General features: G+C 43.6%; 1 long non-coding RNA gene across 1 annotated transcript; it reads right to left on the reverse strand.

The window, feature by feature from the left end:
- Positions 1-3570: 3570 nt before the first annotated feature.
- On the reverse strand, positions 3571-20287 carry LOC142257434 (uncharacterized). The gene is made up of 3 exons (XR_012727629.1): positions 20234-20287; positions 14597-14679; positions 3571-3818 (listed from the first exon to the last, which is right to left on the reverse strand). It is a non-coding gene; the product is annotated as an uncharacterized LOC142257434 (long non-coding RNA).
- Between the last annotated feature and the right edge of the window lie 3304 nt (positions 20288-23591).

Genomic DNA, 23591 nt, shown 5'->3' on the forward strand with positions numbered 1-23591 from the left:
AACACTGTTACAAATAGACCCGTGGAAGCCACCTTTCTGTTTGACAGGATCCACAGAGTAACCAGGTCAAATGCTCATCTCCCCTCCTCCCCTAGAGATGTCTTGTGCCGCTTACACTACTACTGGGACAAAGAACGGATCCTACAGGGGACTTGGTCACACGGTCCAGTGGAAATGGAGGGCTCTGTGGTGTCGCTGTTCCCGGACATGTCTTGGAAATTGGGTACTAATGTAGCTCCGTTAGCGCTAACGTCTAAGACCCTGGAAATTATAGTTTTGATGCCTTCAATGTGAATCTACAATTTTCAGAGTCATGAAAATAAAGAAAACGCTTTGAATGAGGTGTGTCCAAACTTTTGGTCTGTACTGTATATTACTTTAGATTGCTATATACAAATTAGCCTACCAGGCTACTGGGCATTGTGCTTTGGCTAGTGGGTGGCTGCTTCCCTGTTAGTCATTCCCACTTCTGTGCTGAATTATCCTCCTCTCAGAGTCACAGTCACAGCTGGCAAATCCCGCTCGTGCGTAGTAGAGTGTTCTTCAGCCTGAGTTCATTCACCTCCATTGAATCTATTGCGCAGGCGCTGGGGAGTTGGCCCCACTTCCATTATCGGTGCATTGTTGTAAGTTGTCCTCCCGACTTCCTGCCTGCAGGCGGGCTGGTAGACAGTCACACACACACATACAGTGCTGGCCAAAAGTATTGGCACCCCTGCAATTCTGTCAGACAATACTCAGTTTCTTCTTGAAAATGATTGCAATCACAAATTCTTTGGTATTATTATCTTCATTTATTTTGCTTGCAATGAAAAAACACAAAAGAGAATGAAACAAAAATCAAATCATTGATCATTTCACACAAAACTCCAAAAATGGGCCAGACAAAAGTATTGGCACCCTTAGCCTAATACTTGGTTGCACAACCTTTAGCCAAAATAACTGCGGACAACCGCTTCCGGTAACCATCAATGAGTTTCTTACAATGCTGTGCTGGAATTTTAGACCATTCTTCTTTGGCAAACTGATCCAGGTCCCTGAGATTTGAAGGGGGCCTTCTCCAAACTGCCATTTTGAGATCTCTCCACAGGTGTTCTATGGGGTTCAGGTCTGGACTCATTGCTGGCCACTTTAGTAGTCTCCAGTGCTTTCTCTCAAACCATTTTCTAGTGCTTTTTGAAGTGTGTTTCAACCACAAAGCAACCCCTAAAACATCAGTGAACCTCCGCCATGTTTGACTGTAGGGACCGTGTTCTTTTCTTTGAATGTCTCTTTTTTTTCCTGTAATCTCTGTGTTGATGGCTTTTCCCAAAAAGCTCTACTTTTGTCTCATCTGACCAGAGAACATTCTTCCAAAACGTTTTAGGCTTTCTCAGGTAAGTTTTGGCAAACTCCAGCCTGGCTTTTTTATGTCTCGGGGTAAGAAGTGGGGTCTTCCTGGGTATCCTACCATACAGTCCCTTTTCATTCAGACGCCGACGGATAGTACGGGTTGACACTGTTGTACCCTCGGACTGCAGGGCAGCTTGAACTTGTTTGGATGTTAGTCGAGGATCTTTATCCACCATCCGCACAATCTTGTGTTGAAATCTCTCGTCAATTTTTCTTTTTCTTCCACATCTAGGGAGATTAGCCACAGTGCCATGGGCTTTACACTTCTTGATGACACTGAGCACTGTAGACACAGGAACTTTCAGGTCTTTGGAGATGGACTTGTAGCCTTGAGATTGCTCATGCTTCCTCACAATCTGGATTCTCAAGTCCTCAGACAGTTCTTTGTCTTCTTTCTTTTCTCCATGCTCAATCTGGTGCACACAAGGACACAGGACAGAGGTTGAGTCAACTTTAATCCATGTCAACTGCTGGAAGTTTGATTTAGTTATTGCCAACACCTGTTAGGTGCCACAGGTAAGCTACAGGTGCTGTTGATTACACAAATTAGAGAAGCATCACATGATTTTTCAAACAGTGCCAATACTTTTGTCCACCCCCTTTTTTATGTTTGGTGTGGAATTATATCCAATTTGGCTTCATGTCAATTTTTTTTTTCATTGAAGACAACTTAAATGAAGATAATACCAAAGAATTTGTGATTGCAATCATTTTCAAGAAGAAACTGAGTATTATCTGATAGAATTGCAGAGGTGCCAATACTTTTGGCCAGCACTGTACATACCTGGGCAATTTTGCAGACAAGAAGTCAGGAGGACAACTTAGAACAGTGCACCGATAATGGAAATGGAGCTGACTCACCAGCACATGTGCCGTAGATTCAATGGGGGGTTGAAGGAATGCCAGCTGAAGAACACTCTACTGCGCACGCGCAGATTTGCCAACTGTGACACTGTAACGGTGACAGGAAGGATAATACAGCATGGAGGTGGGGATTTCTTACAGGGAAGCAACCGCCCAGTAGCCGAAGCACAACGAACAGTAGCCGAAGCACAATGTCCAGTAGCCGAAGCGCAATGCCCAGTAGCCGAAGCGCAACGCCCAGTAGCCGAAGCGCAACGCCCAGTAGCCGAAGCACAACATCCAGTAGCCGAAGCACAACGCCCTGTAGCCGAAGCACAACGTCCAGTAGCCGAAGCGCAATGCCCTGTAGACGAAGCACAATGCCCTGTAGACTAATCACAACACCCTGTAGACGAAGCACAATGTCCAGTAGCCACAGCACAATGTCCAGTAGCCGAAGCACAATGCCCAGTAGCCAAAGAAAAACGCCCAGTAGACGAAGCACAACGCCCAGTAGACGATGCACAACGCCCAGAAGACGAAGCACAACGCCCAGTAGACGAAGCACAACGCCCAGTAGACGAAGCACAGCGTCCAGTACCCGAAGCACAACGCCCAATAGCCGAAGCAAAACACCCAGCAGACGAAGCACAACGACCAGCAGACGAGGTACAACGCCCAGTAGACGAAGCACAACGCCCAGTAGACGAAGCACAACGCCCAGTAGACGAAACACAACATCCAGTAGATGAAGCAAAACACCCAGTAGATGAAGCAAAACACCCAGTAGCCTGATAGGCTAATTTGCACATAGCCATCTAAAGTCATCTTTGTGGAGCAAGGCATCTACTATGAGGCATACAGGCAAGACTACTTTCACCATCCTATTACCTGCATGCCCATAATAATAGCTTAAAACGGTCAAAGGGGGTAGTATTGCCCCCTATTGACAGCCCCATTTTATATAGACTCCTCTCCCTTAGTCCCTGCATTACTGGAAGAAATTAGCCCAATTTTGTAACCTTTTAACATTGTCCTCCATATTCCCTTTTTTGTTTCTACTGTCCTATCACCAAGTATTAAACTTCCAATGTCTTGTCCTTGACTATTGCAATAATCTTGTCTGCTAAATCTATAGATAGTGCTCACTTATAACTTCATAAAATTGAAAACAAACATACTATTACCCATGATGAAGATACGGGGGAAACATCGAGCTGTCAAACGAGCCGCACAAATATTTTACACCGTGTTGCAATGAAAGATGTGAAGAGTGAGTTTAATAAAAATTCAATCAAACCATATTGCAGATATCAATTCTATATTCTCGTAAAATAAAGCTGCGGATTCATCTATACACAAAGGCACCTTGGGGGGAAGAAAGGAAAGTGTCTGCATATCATATCACATGCAAACACATTCATTTCACCAGCCATGAGGCTTCATGAAGACGCATCGCCCTGGGGTCAGCAAACACCACACAGATCCTTTCTGTATCCATCTCTAAGTGGCTGAAATGGGCTCCTTCAAGCTTCAGACAAAGTCATTAACTTCCAAGTTGCTTCTGGTTTCCAGTGATAAAACTGCAAAGCCCAAAGACAAAGATATTAGTGAAAAACTTCGACGTTTTTGAACATTTAAGGAGCTGAGGAGCGAAAAAGAATCACACACTATTGGAAGATTCTGCAGTTCTCTTGTAATTGGATTCTTTATAACATAATATTACTTAGACAGTAGGTTTTTTTACCCCTTTACGACCAAGGACATAACTATATGTCCTTGGTTGTATATCAGTAATCACTGCCGGTTGCTGCAGTAAGCTGGTGGTGATTCCTGCACATGTCAGCTGATTTGATCAGCAGATATGTATGGCTAACAGGCATGGGTTGATCCGTTATCCACCCATGCCTGCTTGCCACTTAGATCTACATATAAACTTAGATTTAAGTGGCCACGGTGGGGATCGTGTCATTCCCTACCGTTATCAGCAGCCCCATGATGCGATCACAGGGAGTCGGTTGCCACGGTAGTAATAGGTCATGTGATGACCCCTGTCTCTATCATGACGTACTTCCTCTAAGAGCCAACAGAGCGCTGGCTCTTACAAAAACGCTGTGCAGCTCTGATCACCAGAAATTAACAAGCCATCAGTCAGTGGATCCATAAAGTCCCCTAGGGGGACTAGTAAAATAAATTAAAAAAATGTAAAAGAAAAAAGTTTTGAAAAAAGGCAAAAAAACCAAAACATTTAAATTATCCCCTCCATTCGACCCATTGAACATAAAACAATTAAAAAAATACACACATATTTGGTATCGGTGCATTCAGAAATGCCCAGTCTATAAAAATATAAAAATCAATTAATTTAATAGGTACATGGCATGGCGAGAAACAAATTCCAAATTCCAGAATTACGGTTTTTGGTAGCCACAAAATTTGTTTTGTGTGTGTGTTTTTCACTCATGTGATAGAGGCCTAAGGAATAGGGATGATCGAATACCTCAAATATTCGGCTTCACGAATATCCGACGAATCGGTCGCTGCTTTGCGAATGTACGATGCGCAATGTAAGTCTATGGGAAGCCCGAATAGTTCCAAATAGTTGTTATTGGGGTTTCCCATAGACTTACTTTGCTCATCGACTATTCGCGAATAGTCGAATAGCGGCGACCTATTTGGCAAATATTCGTGAAGCCGAATATTTGAGGTACTTGATCATCCCTACTAAGGAAGCTATTACTCTTTGTTTAGTCTTCAGTTCAGTGGTCCCATAAGGGCTTATGGCCAAACCCCTAGCAAAACGGGATTTGGACGTATGCGCCAATGGGGCCATTGACTGTAATGGTGCAGATGGAGTCACCATGTGCTCTGCCATGAACCATTTAGGCCATTTACGCTTTCTGGAGGTGGACACCAAGACGTAGTAGACGGCCATAATGTCAAGCCCTAAAAAAAGAGATTTGCATTTTTTTCCCTATTTCTCCCCACTTGGATTTTTTCCTCTTTAATTTGACATTTTACTGTAAAATGAATAGTGTCTTTCAAAACTTTTCCTACAATGAAAAATGGAAAATAAAAAAAGTTATGGGTTTACAAAGAAAAGTAGAGAAACATGCAATCTTAAAAATAAAAAGTTGGCTCTGACTTTCGGAAAATTATTTTTTTTCTTTTTCTTTTTTTTATTTATTTTTTTTTTACTTTTATTTTTATGGAAATTTAAAATCACATCATGAGCAACATTTGCTGACAATCATTCAAGAACAATATTAAAACCCTGATCCTTCTTTTAATTTAGATTGGTCAATAATTTTTAGGATTTCTTGTACATGAGCAAAGATCAACACTAATAGGCAGGTGTAAATAGACCTTAAAAGTAGAGATGTGTGGACTCATTCTCAAGGTTTTCGTCCATAGACCAGGTCAGTAGCCTCTGACCGCTAGACGAGAAGCTCACAAATCTCTTTCCTTCCAGGATCCCCAGTGAGGCTTTTTATTAGCTACGTATTTGTGTCACCACGCAGAATTGACGTTGTGCCAGCTCTGTTAGTGAAGAGCCACACTGGGGATCTCGGGAGAGTAGACTGGCGAGCCTCATGCCTTTATACTGACACATAACAGCATAATTTGAAATCCCAAATGAAGAAAAAAAGGCGTCTGTGTCTGAATTGGCTTTTACCCCAAGAATTCTGCAGAGGAGAGAAGTCCCTTAGGTCTAAATGGAAGTTAAGATGTAAGAGCCACTGCCATTGAAACATTAGACTGAGAATAAATAAGGCTGAAAATGGCCAGAATCTCAGTGGAAATTCTGCTGGGAAATTTAAACCGATAAGAGTCTAGAAACTATCGGAGGTCGTTGCGAGGACAGGCACAGAACTGAGCCTTGGAAGGTGATATTTCTTAATCTTTTGTGTCAGTACTGAGAGATTTTGTATTTCACACTGAATATTTTTCTTGCACCTCTAAATGTGCACGGAGTGGTAGCCATGATTGATTGCTACCCCAGCATACAAATAGGGGTGGGTGTTTGGTCTACTAATGCTGATAGCTTGAGTACCCGTTGCGCAACTCACCAGGTCCATGGGACTTCCAGATAAGAACGACAGACTTATTTGTAGCAATATTGGAGCTCCAAATACAGCAGGCATCATACTTCATGGTATCTTCTGTATAAGACCTTGATTCCATTAGGGTACAGCATCTGATACTAATGACACTTGGCTCAAACACTACTGCAAGCGAAAGCCAAGTTTCATCTACTATGCTCGGATTCTCTTGTATGGATCGGATCACAGGTGTGGAGAAGAGGGAGAGATTGATCACTCCATCTTCTCCATTGTCTGTCTCTGGGTATACTGTACTGATGACACCTAAGTGTAGTCTGATGTTTCACACACTCCCAAAGACTTGTATGGGGGCGTGAGCCGAGGATCACTGCCAAATACAGCATGATGCAATTTTTTTGTCACGCCGATTCACCATGAGAAAAAATTTTGCAGATGAACACTGCCTTATTGTTTAACATTGGTGCGAGTGCAATCCAATGTTTTATCGGATTGTACTTGTCCGTATTAAACAAAAGTGGGAGCGAAGCCTAACATAGAGGCACAATCATTGCAGTGTCTAGCGACGGCACTTTACTTGTGAACAGTCTTTTAGAAAGGCAAGCAAAACTATTTCCCCTATGGCACCGGAACCCAAGGATCAATATGTGTTGCTGAGTATCCTGCACCGACAGCTGCAGTTAGTGATTCCTTACAAGAGCTGTTCTGAGAGCCACATCATTCTTCTTTGTGTTCTCAGTTGGGCAGCACTGTCCCTTAATCGGGTCCTCCACTACTTTCATATACTGGACTCACTACTTCTTTCCCACAGGTCTCCTCCAACTTACCTTCCGTTATGACCACTGTCACTCACACAAGTTCCCTTTAACAGTTTCTTACTGTTTCTGAGCTATTTGCTTCACTAGAACAGCTCTTTTCTTCTTCAGTACTCGCAACGTACCAGCTCCTGAACCAGCAACATTCTTTCCTCTTGTGCTTTTCAGCTTTTCACCCCCTCCCCATCGTGAGCCACCCCTAAAGTTAACCCTGTAATAACTATATATAGGACCTATGTTTATAGAGGGGAAAAATAACTTGCAATTAGTGATGAGTGAGCATGCTCGCCACTGCTCGATACTCCTTCAAGCATCGTCCATTACTAGATCAAATGTTGCGGGTGTTTGCGTGAAAGCTTGAGTTCGCACCCCGCATGTTTTGCAGCTGTTAGACAGCTAATCAACATGTGTACACTGCTATGCCATAGCCATGTTGGTTACTAGTACTGTGATTGGCTGGTCTTATATGAGACACGGTCCTCTAAAACCAGTTCAGGGAGAGTTGATGTAGGAGGGAGAGTTTGGATTAGAGCAGGCACATAGGCAGAGTTGTACACTTTCAACCTTTAGTACCTTTCATATTGCACTAAAGGATGATTTTATCTTTGTTTAAGTAATTTTATTAATTTAAATAAATAATTAAAAAAAATGATACAGAGTTTCCCATATTTTTCATAACCAGCCAAGGTAAAGCAGACAGCTGAGGGTTGGTATTACCATGTTGGGAAGGCCAATGATTATTTGGCCCTTCCAAGCCTAAAAATAGCAGCCCACAGCCACCTCAGAATTGGCTCACTCATTAGTCATGCAAAATCTGGCACTTTGCCAGACTCTTCGCAATAGCCATTGGTGTAGTAGTAATCAGGGCAATAATTTTTTAGGTTAATTTCAGCTGGGAATTGCCAGCTGACATCAATCCTGGGGGTTAGTAATGCAGAGAAGTCTATCAGACATCCCTATTACTAATCCAGTAAGTATAAAGTTATAAAAACACACATACACACACAAAAAAAAGTTCATTTGAATAAACATCCCTTCACACTCCCGCCATCAACATTTTATTATTTTATTAATAAATCCTAAAATTTCCAATGTAGTCCAACAGATTAATGTTTCACAATGCCCATCGATCCCTATGAGGCCGGATTCTGAGAACATTCTCAGTACAAGGCTCCAAAGATCTCTACTGGTCAAGGGCAGCCTGGAATTTCTCACTGACGGTGACTTAACTCAGGTGTTGATGTCACAGTGAGTGATAAATTCCAGACTGTAGCTGACCAGCAGTAACTTATAGAGTTTTGTTCTGACGATTGACATCATCGGACATTACACTTTGGATAACAATGGAACTTCCAGAATCTATTTTGAAGTAATAAATTGGTGAAAGAGGAAATGTTATTCAAATAACCTTTTTTTCTCTGTGACTGTGTTTTTCTAAGTCTATACTTGCCGATTTGGTAAAGGGGGTGTCTGATAGAAGCCTATCTATGAATAACACCTGAGCTTGGTCGCTCAAAAGTCAACCTCAAAAGTATTACTTTGATTGCCACCGCACAAAGGCAATTGAGAAAAGCGGGACAAAGCGCCAGAATTGGAGCACCTAGTGGATGCACAACTTCCGGGGTGGCTTCGGGCTGCTATTTTTAGGCTGTGAAGGGCCCAATAACCATGGACCTTCCCATCCTGATAACAACAGCCCCCAGCTGTCTGCTTTACTGTGGCTGTTTATCAAAAATAGGAGGGAGCCCAAGTTTTTTTCAATTTTTATTGTTCACGACAGCAGTTATCTTCAGCATGCAATAAAGCTTGTTGATTGGCTGTGCTGTAGCCTTCCAACAAACTGTAACATATGAACAGTACCTGATCATTGAACTTGGACACAGAATTCTTTTTTTTTTCTTAAAGTGTCTGTGAGTCTAAAGCTGGCTTCACACACAGCGACATCGCTAGCGATGTCGCTGCCGATCGCATCCGCCCCCGTCGTTTGTGCGTCTCGGGCAAATCGCTGCCCATGGCGCACAATATTGTTAGGCCCCATCACACGGACTTACCTTCCCTGCGACGTCGCTGTGGCCGGCGACCCGCCTTCTTTCTAAGGGGGCGGTTCATGCGGCGTCACAGCGACGTCACACGGCAGGCGACCAATAGAAGCGGAAGGGCGGAGAGCAGTCGAAGGAAAGACACGCACACCTCATTGCCGGCAGCCGCAGGTAAGGTGTTGTTCGTCGTTCCCGGGGTGTCACACGTAGCGATATGTGCTACCTCAGGAACAACGAACAACCTGCATGCAAAAGCAGCAATCGGGATTACAACGACCGGACAACGATCAACGATAAGGTGAGTATTTTTGGTCGTTTGTACGTGTCACACGCAACGACGTCGCAAACGAGGCCAGATGTGCGTCACGAATTCCGTGACCCCAATGACATCTCGTTAACGATGTCACTGCGTGTTAAGCCCGCTTTAGCCTCAGACACCCAATGTCCAGTACGAGTCCTGATCTTTACCATTCAGCTTTACTCATCCCTACGCACTAGTGACTTTTATACAGACAAGATTATGTTCTTGTTATACGCCTCAATATCTCTTAACCCATTCACCACTGGGCAAGTTTCCATCTTTTATTTTCGCTTTTTTCCTCCTTTACTTCCAAGAGCCATAACTTTTTTATTTTTCCGTCAATATTGCCTTATGGGGGCTATTTTTGGCAAGACGAGTTGTACTTTTGAATGAAACCATACATTTTTCCATGTATTGTACTGGCAAACGGGAAAAAAAATACAAAGATAATGGAAAAAAAGGAAATTTCGACAATGGTTTTGGGGGGTTTTATTCACCATGTTCACTATATGGTAATACTGACCTGGCAATATGATTCCTCCGGTTGGTACGAGTTCATAGATACCAAACATGTATGTACTTTTACTTTTACCTAAGTGGTGAGAAAAAATTCAGAAATGTATCCAAAAAAGAATAGCTCGTTTGTCGCCATTTTCTGAGACCCGTAGTGTTCTCATTTTTCGTGATATAGAGTTCAGTGTTGCCTTATTTTTTGCGTCTTGAGCTGACGTTTCTAATTATACTATTTTTGTGCACATGTGATGTTTTTATTGCCTGTTATTGCATTTTAATAAATGTTGTGGTCATCAAAAAAAGTAATTTTGATGTTTGGAATTTTTTTTCTTGCTACACCGTGTATTGATCAGAATAATTGATTTTATATTTTTATAGATCGGTCATTTCTGGATAGCAAAATATGTTTATTCTTTATTTTCAATGGGGCAAAAGAGGGGTGATTTTATTTTTCTTTTTTTTTTTTAATATTTAAAAAAACTTTTTTTTAATTTTTTTTTATTGATTTTACTAGTCCTCTAGCTTTATGGCTACACTATCCGATCGCCTCTGATCAGAAGAAATCTCCTGTGAGTGCCGGCGCTCTGTCAGTTCTGACAAGAAGGGAGTCATGGTAGCATCAGGGGTCATCAGCTGACCCCACACTACCATGACAACACATTGGCATCCCGTGATCGCATCACAGGGCCACCCATGGCGATGAGGAAAAGCACAATTCCCATTGTGGCCTTTTAAATTGTACTGTCAGTGTTTGACAGCGTGATCTAAGGGATTAACAGGCGAGGGTGGATCCCCGATCCACCCGCGACTGTTAGCTGCACATGTCTGGTGATCAGATCAGCAGTCATGTGCAGGGAGTACTGCAGGCTCGCTGCCAGAGCCCGCGGTACCGGTGGGAGGCGACCTAAGGGGTTAATGCAGCAGATGATTTTCTTTGCCTTAGCAGAAGCTCCTTGCACTGAATGAAAGTTGAGTTTGCCGTCCACCCATAAACCCTATTTTTTTTTTTTTTTTACAATTTTACTCAGTGTCTTACCATTAAGAACAAAATTGTACATTCTACTTCTTCAACCCAAGTGCATGACCTTACATTTATCTAATGCCTTGGAGTGACAAGTCTCCTAAAAGTGCACACAGGAGTCTGGGACCACAAATGAGGCTATGTGTACACATAATAGATTACTTATCATTAAATGATCCTCAATTACATCCTATTTTATACTCCAGAGCTGCACTCACTATTCTGCTGATGGAGTTTTTATGTAAATACATTACATTACTTATCACTAAAGTACTTTTTGACATACTCCAGAGCTGCACTCACTATTCTGCTGGTATAATCACCGTGTATATACATTACTTATCCTATACTGATCCTGAGTTACCTCCTGTATTATCCTCCAGAGCTGCACTCACTATTCTGCTGGTGCAGTCACTGTGTACATACATTACATTACTGATCCTGAGTTACCTCCTGTATTATACTTCAGAGCTGCACTCACTATTCTGCTGGTGCAGTCACTGTGAACATGCATTACATTACTGATCCTGAGTTACCTCCTGTATTATACCCCAGAGCTGCACTCACTATTCTGCTGGTGCAGTCACTGTGTACATACATTACATTACTGATCCTGAGTTACCTCCTGTATTATCCTCCAGAGCTGCACTCACTATTCTGCTGGTGCAATCACTGTGTACATACAATACATTACTGATCCTGTACTGATACTGAGTTACCTCCTGTATTACACTCCAGAGCTGCACTTACTATTCTGCTGGTGCAGTCACTGTGTACATACATTACTGATCCTGTACTGATCCTGAGTTACATCTTGTATTATCCTCCAGAGCTGCACTCACTATTCTGCTGGTAAAATCACACTGTACATACATTACATTACTTAACCTGTACTAATACTGAGTTATATCCTGTATTATACTCCAGAGCTGCACTCACTATTCTGCTGGTGCAGTCACTGTGTACATACATTACTGATCCTAAGTTACCTCCTCTATTATACTCCAGAGCTGCACTCACTATTCTGCTGGTGCAGTCACTGTGTACATACATTACATTACTGATCCTGAGTTACCTCCTGTATTATACTCCAGAGCTGCACTCACTATTCTGCTGGTGCAGTCACTATGTACATTAGAGTGAGTAACATGAAATGATCCTAAGTTACATATTTTCTACCACTTCAGAGCTGCACTCACTATTCTGCCGGAGGGGTGACTGTGTACATACATTAGCGTACATATCTTGTGTGGATTAAAAGTTGAATGTAAACTCCTGTCCCTTGATATTTGATCAGTGACCAGCTGCAGCTCGTTGTGATTGTCTGCAGCCTTTTCTATCTCCTTATTGAGAGCACATGAATGCTTGGCTGCAGCGGGCATTTATTTGTATCGGGGGTCAGGGGGAGAGCTGCTATGTTGTGTATATGGCCAGGTTTAGTTGAGCTACTATAATGCAGCCATTTCTTTAAAAAATACAATATACACAGACAAAAGTGGTAAATAAAATTCAGGAGTGCACATCCGGCGACCAACTATTGTGCTAGACAATGGACCGCTATCAGCAGGATACACAGCCTACTAAACAACCTACAAACTAAGAACACGCGTGACGCCGAACCATGATTAACAACACACAAGATTGTTATTCACATATCCATGTATAAAACCCAATAATGTGTAGACGAGATCCAACAGAAGAGCACTGGCACCATCTACTGGCCAAACCGGAGTACAACATCAACATTAAAGAACATACTGTTTTTTCTTTATAAGTTTCAAACATATGGAGCATTTACAACAAAGAGTGAATATGAATCTATGGATTCTGGAGTAGTCACACGTTTCACCTTGTGACAAAGCTTCTTCTGAGGACGGTGTTTAGGTGAGGTTACTGGTCATTGTAACAGCATATTGTAGCCCATGTGATCCTCTAAGATAATTATATGTTTCTTTATTACATGAAGCATGGCTACATCCTCTCCCCATGCTTAATGTATATACATGGTTTTGTAGACCTGCTGTCAGACTACCACTAGGTGGCGTAGACTCTCAGGCAGGAAAACTAACCTAAGTGTAATACTACAGACACCCACCAGAGGTCACCAAACTAATAGTCAGAGAAGTCAAACAGAAATGGGTCAATGCCAGGAAGTCATGTCTTGGAACAGGGAGCAAAACTTAGTCACAGTCAAGAACAGAGCCGAGGTTAGATACCGGGAAGCAAACTACACAAGGGAAACACTGGGGAGGACAGAAGACTGGGTTACAGTTTTCACAGTTTTCTATGCTGCTGATCTACCAGTCCTTTGAATGCTGAGCTGTGTATAACCCCACCCACACCACTGATTGGCAGCTTTCTGTGTACACTACATAGGCAAAAAACTGCTAATCAGTTGTGCAGGTGGAGTTTTACAAATCAGTTGACTAGGTGTCACGTCCTCACTGTAGTCCGCTCCTGTGACTTCTTCTTCGGTCACCAGGCGTCGCCGTATTCCCGCTGTGGATAGTGCTGGCGATAGGAGAGGAGTCGGTGCCAGTTGGTGTGGTGGGCGCAGGCTCCGCTCATCCACTTAGCTGGGTTTCCCTGGGACCTGCAGTACCACTGGCTGACTGTAGGTGGTGGGTGTCTTCCAGCTGAAGTTACCAGATTTCAGCTACAGCCAATGGGAAGACACAACACCCTTCTAATTCCCCCTCCTGTCTGCTGGTCCCTGCCAGATATAGTTTTGTATTCCTGCTTGTGTTTGGTTCTCGCACTGTTCTGATTATTGATCCTTGTGTTTTGACCTCTGTCTGCTGTCTGACGACTCTCCTGCCTGCCGTTCTTGTACCTAACTGCCATCTCCAGATTTGACCTCTGCCTGATTTCCTGACTACGCCCTTGTCTGCAGATTTTGTCCCATTTCCCATTTTTGTATCTCCTGGTTTGACCCTGCCTGACGACCACTCTTCTTGGACTCAGCCTTCCACAGGTAGTGATCTCCAGGGCCTTGTAGTAATTCCAAATCCCTCTATAGGGGTTAAAGGGTTTTGGGGTTCTTGGGATCCTGCTTAGTGAGTGGCTTTCCTCTAACCTGTCTGTCTTCGGTTTTGACCTTAGCCTGATTTCCTGACTACTCCCTTGTCTGCCGATTTTATCCTATTTTTGTACCTCCTGGTTTGACCCTGCCTGTCAATTACTATACTTGGAATTGCAGCCTTCCACAGGTAGTGATATCCGGGGCCTTGTAGTAATTCTAAATCCCTGTTAGGGGTTAAAGGGTTTTGGGGTTCTCGGGATCCTGCTTAGTGAGGGATTTACTCTAACATGTCCATAACAGCCATCCTGAAACTATGGTTCGAGGCAGGCGTCACACTAGGGGCACGAGGTGCCTAGTCCTATAGTGAATAATCTCCTGCAATACACAGCCTAGTAAGTGATATATTACTTGAATCAGGCTCTAAGCCCCTATCTAACAGAAACCTCCTGACCGATTCCCTTTAAATCCTAAAAACCACCTGCAGACCGTCGTATAGACATCTGTACACTGCCCATTGTAAAGATCACATTATGACACAAGCAAATAAGAATTCAAATCATTAACGGAAGCTCCGCGCATAAATATTTACCGTCTACAAGCTCCGAGGGTCCCATGTGCGGTGATCCCGGAGGAATCCCGGAGGAATAATTGGTGTCCACTTGTTGAAGTGCACTGAAATTATATTTTAAGAAGGACAAATTTACACCCACGGTCATCAAAGACGTCAGTAATCCGAGGAAACCTCCGAGCAGGAAACACAACGCTACTTTGCATTTGAAAGGGAGAATATCTGTATGTAACTATCTTAGAAGCGATTATCCGGTGACGCCACAGACTCTTCCAGAAGAGGAGGAATAATTAATCCTGACTCCTGATATCATAGCTTTAATATTAGAGTTAGCAAAAAAAATGCCATAAAATGTCACCTTCAAGGGTTTCTGCGCAGAGAAAAGGATAAGATGGAATTTGGAAAATTGTCTATTAATGCTTTCACCAAAATAAAAGAACCAATTAAATATTTGTCTGTTTCTTCTCTGTTCCTTTCAGGGGGAAATTTTATTTATTTTTATTTTTTTTTTAAACTTCTCTACGTTTTTTAGCTGATATGTCAAGATCCTGGCTGTTACATAATTGTGAAAAATATAATATACCTAGGCAAAAACTGTCCACTACAATATTGGAGCTGCATACTGGGGAAATCAATTATCAAGGATCGCTATCAATATAGATGAACTGCTATATAATCTACCAACTAAAAAAAACAAACACTTCACATCCAACAGTTATTTCAAAGAATAAAACCCGAGATTGTGTAGATGAGATCCATCAGAAGAGCAAGGACACCATCTACTGGTAAAGCTGCACTATAACATGAATATAAGAGAAGATGGCACAGAACCATATTACGATACATCTTTATGGGTTTTCCTCATATAAAGTACAGCCAACGCTTTTAAGACCTTTGTTACAGTGTCCTGGTATTCTGTATATATGTTCTCAATCTGCTCTACAAGGCACAAAAAAGCTATTATTATACAGACAGCGCGGCCCAGTCTGATGGGCATCTCCGACAAATAAACAGCTGCACTCTGAGACTCTAAGACAGGCAAACATTGGAAAAAGGAATTTAGACATGCATTACTGCTAAAGAAAAACATTTAAAAATTGAGACACTAAATAAAAAGACCAGTTGTATGTGAGACCAGCAGCCAGCGTGAAGGCGTACCTCTTTTGGTGGGTCAAAACCTAAATGCCTCTGCCCAGGCTGAACAGTCTACAATTTTATGGGTGGGCAGAAACCTTCTAATAGGAAATTATTTTATCTCTGGCCCCTTGGAGATAAATGGGCCCTTGGGATCCACTCACTCTTGAACTCTGGCTATTCTATTTTAGAGCAGATAGTTCTGTCTTAGGGCGAGAGCCCTGGTAGTGTCTGGGAGCACCTTTGACCCTCGCTGAGGCCTTCTGGCTTGGAGGGATCGGTTTTCGAGGGCATTGTCCTATCTTACAGGGCTTACATCAGACCAGCATCCACTTTTTTGTGGCTCTTTCACATATTTTGAAAAGAACTCAGCTTGATAGAGTGACTTTACACTTTCGATAAAGAAAAAAAGAGTACACAAATCCTTGCGATTACCCAGTATCTGTTGGCTTATCTGTCCCCTCCACAAGGATGAAAGATGCCGCTAAACATCTCTAACCACGTTTTCTATTTCAACAAAGTAGTAGAAGAAGATTAAAGAGTGACTCTTGAGTAGTAATTGTATAGTCTGTAAATTCTTAAAAATTCTTAATTAGGCCACAGTTGTCTGATTTAATGAAAGGTTTGTTATAAGAGGTTGCAGCAATTTTCCCAAAAGGGGGGCGGGGTTATGCAGATTCTCCTTGAAGTGGTGGAGCTATGCCGATCACCCCTTCTAATTCTCATATGGAAATTGCAATTTACACCCAATCCTAGCTAGAATCGGGAGAGTAAGCTGACAACAGAGGTCGCCCTAAGCTTAATGTTTTGATAGCAGACTACTATATAAACCCAACAGGTGAATAGTTTACAATGTAAGGGAATGTCTGGATACTGCCCACGTGCACCACACATGCCCCCCCCCCATAGACGTTACCTCAAGGAATGTATGGATATTGCCCACATGCTGTCTGCATGCCCTTCCATATACATTACCTTCGGGGATGTCTGGATACTGCCATGTGCCACCCGCACGCCCTTCCATGTACATTACCTTACTTTTGCATTTCTCTCATAAAATATCCCCTTAAAGGACCCACTTGGTAAACCCTAATCTATCTATGGTGTCACCAGAAATTCTAGGTCTACACTGTGGAATGCAAAAAGAATAAAAAACAGCCACACAACCTCATTGCCACGTGGAATTAACAGGGTTTTATTAAAAAAGAACAGCTGTAAATTGTGAAGTAGAAGCCATCATTCTTCAATTATTGATTACTTTTATTATAAGAAGCACAAGATAGAAGTTGGCTTAACATTCCCTTCCACAAAGATAAAGCAACGCCCTTACAAATTTCTCATTACATTTTCTAAACTGCTCAAATGCCCCCAGCACCACCTTCCACGAGCAGATCACTTTACGGCCTTTACGCTAAGACCAAGTGTAGTAGAATGATCCATTATACACATTGGGATTGATGTGTTTGTTAGCACGTTGGGAAGCTCATATAGTCATCCGGCGGAAATCGTGGCCCACCAAGATCAAAGCCATTAGGCTGGTGAGGACTGAAGGCCCAAAACGCAAAGTGCCCTAGGATTGGGGACTCTGGGTGCCATAACTCACTAGGTGTTGGAAACCACTTTAGTTTTGGCACAAAGTACTTGCACTTCATTTTTCATTCTTTAAACACATGCCCTTTTAAGGTCTCTTGGATACAAAATGGGCCCTTAGGGGTACTTTACATGCTGCGACATCAATAGCAATTGCTAGCGATGTTGCGCGCTATAGCACCCGCCCCCGTCGTGTGTGCGATATTGTGTGATCGCTGCCGTAGTGAACATTATTGCTACGGCAGCGTCACACGCACATACCTCACATACCTTGACAGCGACGTCGCTATGACCGCCAAACAATCCTTCCTCAAGGGAGAGGGACATTCGGCGTCATAGTGACGTCACTGCCGCGTCACTAAGTGGCCAGCCAATAAAAGCGGAGGGGCGCAGATGAGCAGGACGTAACATCCTGCCAACCTCCTTCCCTCCTCATTGCCTATGGACGCAGGTAAGAAGATGTTTGTTGCTCCTGCAGTGTCACACGTAGCAATGAATGGTCCGCAGGAACGACGAATAACATCGTACCGGTGGCAGCAGCGATATTAAGGAAATGAACGACGTGTCAACGATCACCGTTTTGGAACGATTTTGCAATCGTTGATCGTCGCTCATTAGTGTTAGGGGGGCTTTACACGTTGCGACATCACTTCCAAAATATCGTCGGGGTCACGTCATTAGTGACGCACATCCGGCACCAGTAACGTCCTCGCAACATGTAAATCCTAAATGCGCCGATAAACGATCGCAAAAGCATCGAAAATCTGTGATCTGTGTAGCGTCGTTCATTTTCATAATGTCGGGTCGACCGCAGGTACGATGTTGTTTGTCGCTCCTGCAGCACCACACATCGCTCTGTGTAAACCCGCAGGAGCGACAAACATCTCCTTACCTGCGTCCCGACAGCAATGCGGAAGGAAGGAGGTGGGCGGGATGTTATGTCCCGCTCATCTTTGCCCCTCTGCTTCTATTGGCCGGCCGATTGGTGACGTCGCTGTGACACCGAACGCACCTCCTCCTTGAAGGAGGGATATTTCGGCAGTCACAGCGACGTAGCCGAGCATGTATGTGCGTGGGAAGCTGCCGTAGCAATAATGTTCGCTACGGCAGCAATCACCACATATCGCATGTGTGACGGGGTGCGGGTACTATCGCGCTCCGCATCGCTAGCCGATGCTAGCGATGTCGCAACATGTAAAGTACCTCTTACACGTTGCGATGTCACTACCGGCGCCAGATGTGCGTCACTAACGACGTGACCCCGACAATATATCGGTAGCGATGTCGCAGCATGTAAAGTACATCTAAGGTTCTCACCAACATCTTCCGTTCTGGAACCTTTGCTTGGCTCCAAAACTCAAATGTATCTCCAGCAACTGCAGCTCTAGTTCACCTAAGATTCTTAAGAGAGACAAAACCTTTTCATCTATAAAAATACCCATCATAATTATCTACATCAAATCTTTGGCAATCAAAAGCAAACTGTTTTTGTACAATTGCTTCCTATAATATTTATATTACTGTAGCCAACCACCGTGAATGGCTTCTGACATGGGGTCTCTTCGCAAATGATCCAAGTTACGGAGAATGTCAATCTGATCTAAGGAGACTTAAGGCCATGTGATGCTCCTCTGGGAATTTAAGTATATATTCAGTCAAAGCAGGAGGTCTTATTTAATGAAATTTACACACAATCCTAGCTAGAATCGGGAGAGTGAGCTGACAACAGAGGTCGCCCTAAGCTTAATGTTTTGATAGCAGACGACTATAAACCCAACAGGTGAATAGTTTACAATGTAAGGGAATGTCTGGATACTGCCCACGTGCGCCACACGTGCCCCCCCATAGATGTTACCTCAAGGAATGTGTGGATATTGCCCACATGCTGTCTGCATGCCCTTCCATATACATTACCTTCGGGGATGTCTGGATACTGCCATGTGCCACCCGCACGCCCTTCCATGTACATTACCTTACTTTTCCATTTCTCCTATAAAATATCCCCTTAAAGGACACACTTGGTAAACCCTAAGTTATCTATGGTGTCAACAGAAATTCTAGGTCTACACTGAGGAATGCAAAAAGAATAAAAAGCAGCCACACAACCTCATTGCCACGTGGAATTAACAGGGGTTTTTTAAAAAAAAGAACAGCTGCAAATTGTGAAGTAGACGCCACCATTCTTCAATTATTGATTACTTTTATTATAAGAATGACAGGATAGAAGATGGCTTAACATTCCCTTCCACAAAGATAAAGCAACGCCCTTACAAATTTCTCATTACATTTTCTAAACTGCTCATATGCCCCCAGCACCACCTTCCATGAGCAGATCACTTTTCGGCGTTTACGCTAAGACCAAGTGTACTAGAATGATCCATTATACACATTGGGATTGATGTGTTTGTTAGTACGTTGGGCGGCTCATATAGTCATCCGGCGGAAATCGTGGCCCACCAAGATCAAAGCCATTAGGCTGGTGAAGACTGAAGGCCCAAAACGCAAAGTGCTCTAGGATTGGGGACTCTGGGTGCCATAACTCACTAGGTGTTGGAAACCACTTTAATTTTGGCACAAAGTACTTGCACTTCATTTTTCATTCTTTAAGGACATGAAAATTCAAAGTTTGGAAATTGCAAAATTTTCTAACTATTGCCAAATTTCCGTTTTTTTCACAAATAAACGCAAAATATATCGACCTAAATTTACCACTAACATAAAGTCTAATATGTCATGAAAAAACAGTATCAGGATCATTGGGATCCATTGAAGTATGATAGAGTTATTACATAATAAAGTGACACTGGTCAGAAATGAAAATGATTAACCCTGTCAGGAAGGTGAAAATAGGCTGGGGGATGAAGGGGTTAATACATAGAGGGTATTACCAGTATACAACATATAGTAATAAGGAGGATGATGAGGAATCCTTACCGTCTGTGGGAGACATAGTACTCATTGCTGAGCCTCAGCAGGTGGGGAAATCCTTGTAAGAGAAAACGCATACATTAAAGAAAAACAATTCCAATTTCATAGCACTAATAATAATAATAATAATAATAATAATAATAAAAAAAAAAAAAAAAAACTACAGCTATTGCTAAACAGATCGCTAAGACCACATGAGGCTGGTGTAGTTGTGAAATTCCATGTCCATAGCTGCTAACAGGCACGGGTCGATTTCTGATCCACCCACGCCTGTTAGGAAGTTAAATCCCACTGTCAATCTCTGAGGGGGGCGGCACCTTCTGGCAGTAAAAAAAAAAAAATATTTTTTTTATATACACATCCTCTCTCCCTCCGTTAGACAGTCAATTAAATCCGCTGTGTTTTCAGGAGGGGGGGAGGGCGGGAGAGGCGCAACTTCATTTATCTGTATCTGCGCCTTTAAGACACAATACAGATAAACTCCGGGCGCCGGGCACAGGGAGCTGATTGACCCCGGAAGTGCTGGCACCTGCACTTCTGGGGTCAGAGGCACACGCCAATCAGCTCCGTGCTGTAGTGTCCACATCTGAAGCATTTTCAGATGCCACAGAGGAGGAGAGATCACTCCCAAGAGCTGAGAGAAGAAGGGCGACGGACACCAGAGGAGGAGGGCAGCAGGAGCAGGTAATCGCTCACAGAGCTGAAGATTCATAGGGAAGGTGTGGGTCTTCCTAATGAGGATTGTGGGGGAGGGGTAGGCAAAAGCTATAGTGATGTGTGTGGGGGAGGGGCAGGCAGAAGCTATAGTGATGTGTGTGGGGGAGGGGCAGGCAGAGGCTATAATGTCCTGTGTGTGGGGGAGGGGCTAGAGGTTCATCAGTCTATGGATTCAGTACATACTACTGGGGGATCCCGATATAAAGAACTTATAGTATATATATGTTTGCACATTTTATTTTTCGTTTCTTTACAGATAATTATATTGGGAACATTTTTCAAAGTTCACTGGATTTATTATGTTCAGTCATTAATTGGGTTACTTTTATTGAACAGAGTTGTATGTTTTTTTGTTTTACTTTGTTTTTCTTGTATTGCGTCATGTATTGATCACGATGCACCCTTTCCCGCCCGTTTTTTCTATACTGGGCGGTACTCTGACGTCACTTGGTCTATTTAATGTATGCATGTGTCTACTACGGTAGATTTGATGTTGTCTTTTCTATGGTCCTGAGGAAGGGGGCAGAGCTCCTGAAACGCGTAGACCTATGCTACAATAAAGCCACATTAATCTGACATCCAGACTTGTGATCATTGGAGCGGTATAGAAACCCTTTTCTACAATTTTCTCTGTTATCAGCCACTTGGGTTGCCGCTGCCTTGATCCATTTCTACATGCGAATATAGTAGTTGTGACTTTCACAACTACATTTGGTGAGTATTATTGCTCCCCCCTCCTTTGCCCTGTGCCTATAAGGGTAAAACCCTATTGCACTTTATTTTTCCACAGTTTTCCTTCATATGTGGGGGAGGGGCAGGCAAAAGCTATAGTGATGTGATGTGTGTGGGGGAGGGGCTATAGTGATGTGTGTGGGGGAGGGGCAGGCCGAGGCTATAATGTGCTGTGTGTGGGGGAGGGGCAGGCAGAGGCCATAACGTAATGTATGTATGGGAGGGGCAGGCAGAGGCTATAATGTGATGTATGTGGGGGAGAGGCAGGCAGAGGCCATAACGTGATGTATGTGTGGGAGGGGCAAGCAGAGGCTATAATGCGATGTGTGTGGGGGAGGGGCAGGCAGAAGCCATAACGTGATGTGTGTGGGGGAGGGGCAGGTAGGGTCATAACGTGATGTTTGTGGGGAGGGACAGGCAGAGGCCATAACGTGATGTTTGTGGAGGAGCGGCAGGCAGAGGCTATAGTCTGAGAATTAGGAGGCCTATTGCTGTAGATGGGGGTTTATGGAGCTTATTGCTTTAGAGGGGGAGTTAGGGGGCTTACAGAGTGAGGGATAGTGGAAGGGACAAAATCGATGGGGAAAAGTGTAAGGATATGTTGGGGGTCTCAGTATGGAGAGGGGTAAACTTGACACTCAAGATCAATGTGAATAGTGGTTTTTATTGTGAAGAACTTGTAGGACCAGCACAAGCACAGATGTTTTGTTCAAAAGACCTTCATCAGTGCGTGCAGAGGGTCCTCAGAACGTATAGTAGCGTGGTGAGCGGTGTAGCTGGGTATGACTTGGTGTCCACCACTGTCTATGTGGCAATGCTGGGCTCGTGCTGGTCCTACAAGTTTCTGCATCTACTTGAGATGCTTTTGGACCCTTCTTGTGCCCCGCTAAAGCGATCTCGTTGGGGGTCACGGAATTTGTGACGCACATCCGGCCGATTTAGTGATGTTGTTGTGTGTGACACTTATGAGCCATTCTGAATAGTCGCAAAAACGTTAAAAATCGCTAATCGGTGACATGCCCCCCTAATCTCAATTATCGTTGCTGCTGCTTGGACGATGTAGTTCGTCGTTCCTGCGGCAGCACACATCGCTATTATGTGACACCGCAGGAACGAGGAAACTCACCTTACCTGCGTTCACCGGCAATGAGGAAGGAAGGAGGTAGGCGGGATGTTACGTTCCACTCATCTCCGCCCCTCCGCTTCTATTGGGCAGCCGCTTAGTGACGTCGCTGTTATAAAGGAGGCGGTTCGCCGGTCACAGCGACATCACAGGGCAGGTAAGTAGTGTGACGGGTCCGTGCGATTTTGTGAGCCACGGGCAACGATTTGCCCGTGTCGCACAAACGATGGGGGCAGGTATGCTCGCTAGCGATATCGGTAACGATATTGCAGCGTGTAAAACGGCCTTATGTATGGAGAGGGGGAAGCATTGGGAGCTCATTATGTAAAAGGGGTAGCATGGGGATTCAGTATGAACAGGGGCAGCATGGGTGGGCTCAGTATGGAGTGGAGCAATGTAAGGGACTCGGTGTGAAACGTGAGATAGAATGTGTGGGGGGGCTCAGCTTTAGGCATGAGGCAGCATGGTGGTCTCTGTATGATGAGTGGGGCAGCATGGTGGTCTCTGTATGCTGAGTGGGGCAGCATGGTGGTCTCTGTATGATGAGTGGGGCAGCATGGTGGTCTCTGTATGATGAGTGGGGCAGCATGGTGGTCTCTGTATGATGAGTGGGGCAGCATGGTGGTCTCTGTAGGCTGAGTGGGGCAGCATGGTGGTGTTAAAAAATATACTCTTAAATATATTTTTCTTCAAATACGTAAAAGCGCATGAAAGAAAGGACTTCAAAAATGTAAAAAATAAATGTATTTTATCTATTTAAAAATGGTTGCCAGGGTTCAGTTACAGAAAGGA

The sequence above is a fragment of the Anomaloglossus baeobatrachus genome, chromosome 12 (assembly GCF_048569485.1).
Source record: "Anomaloglossus baeobatrachus isolate aAnoBae1 chromosome 12, aAnoBae1.hap1, whole genome shotgun sequence".
NCBI classification, from domain to species: Eukaryota; Metazoa; Chordata; class Amphibia; order Anura; family Aromobatidae; genus Anomaloglossus; species Anomaloglossus baeobatrachus.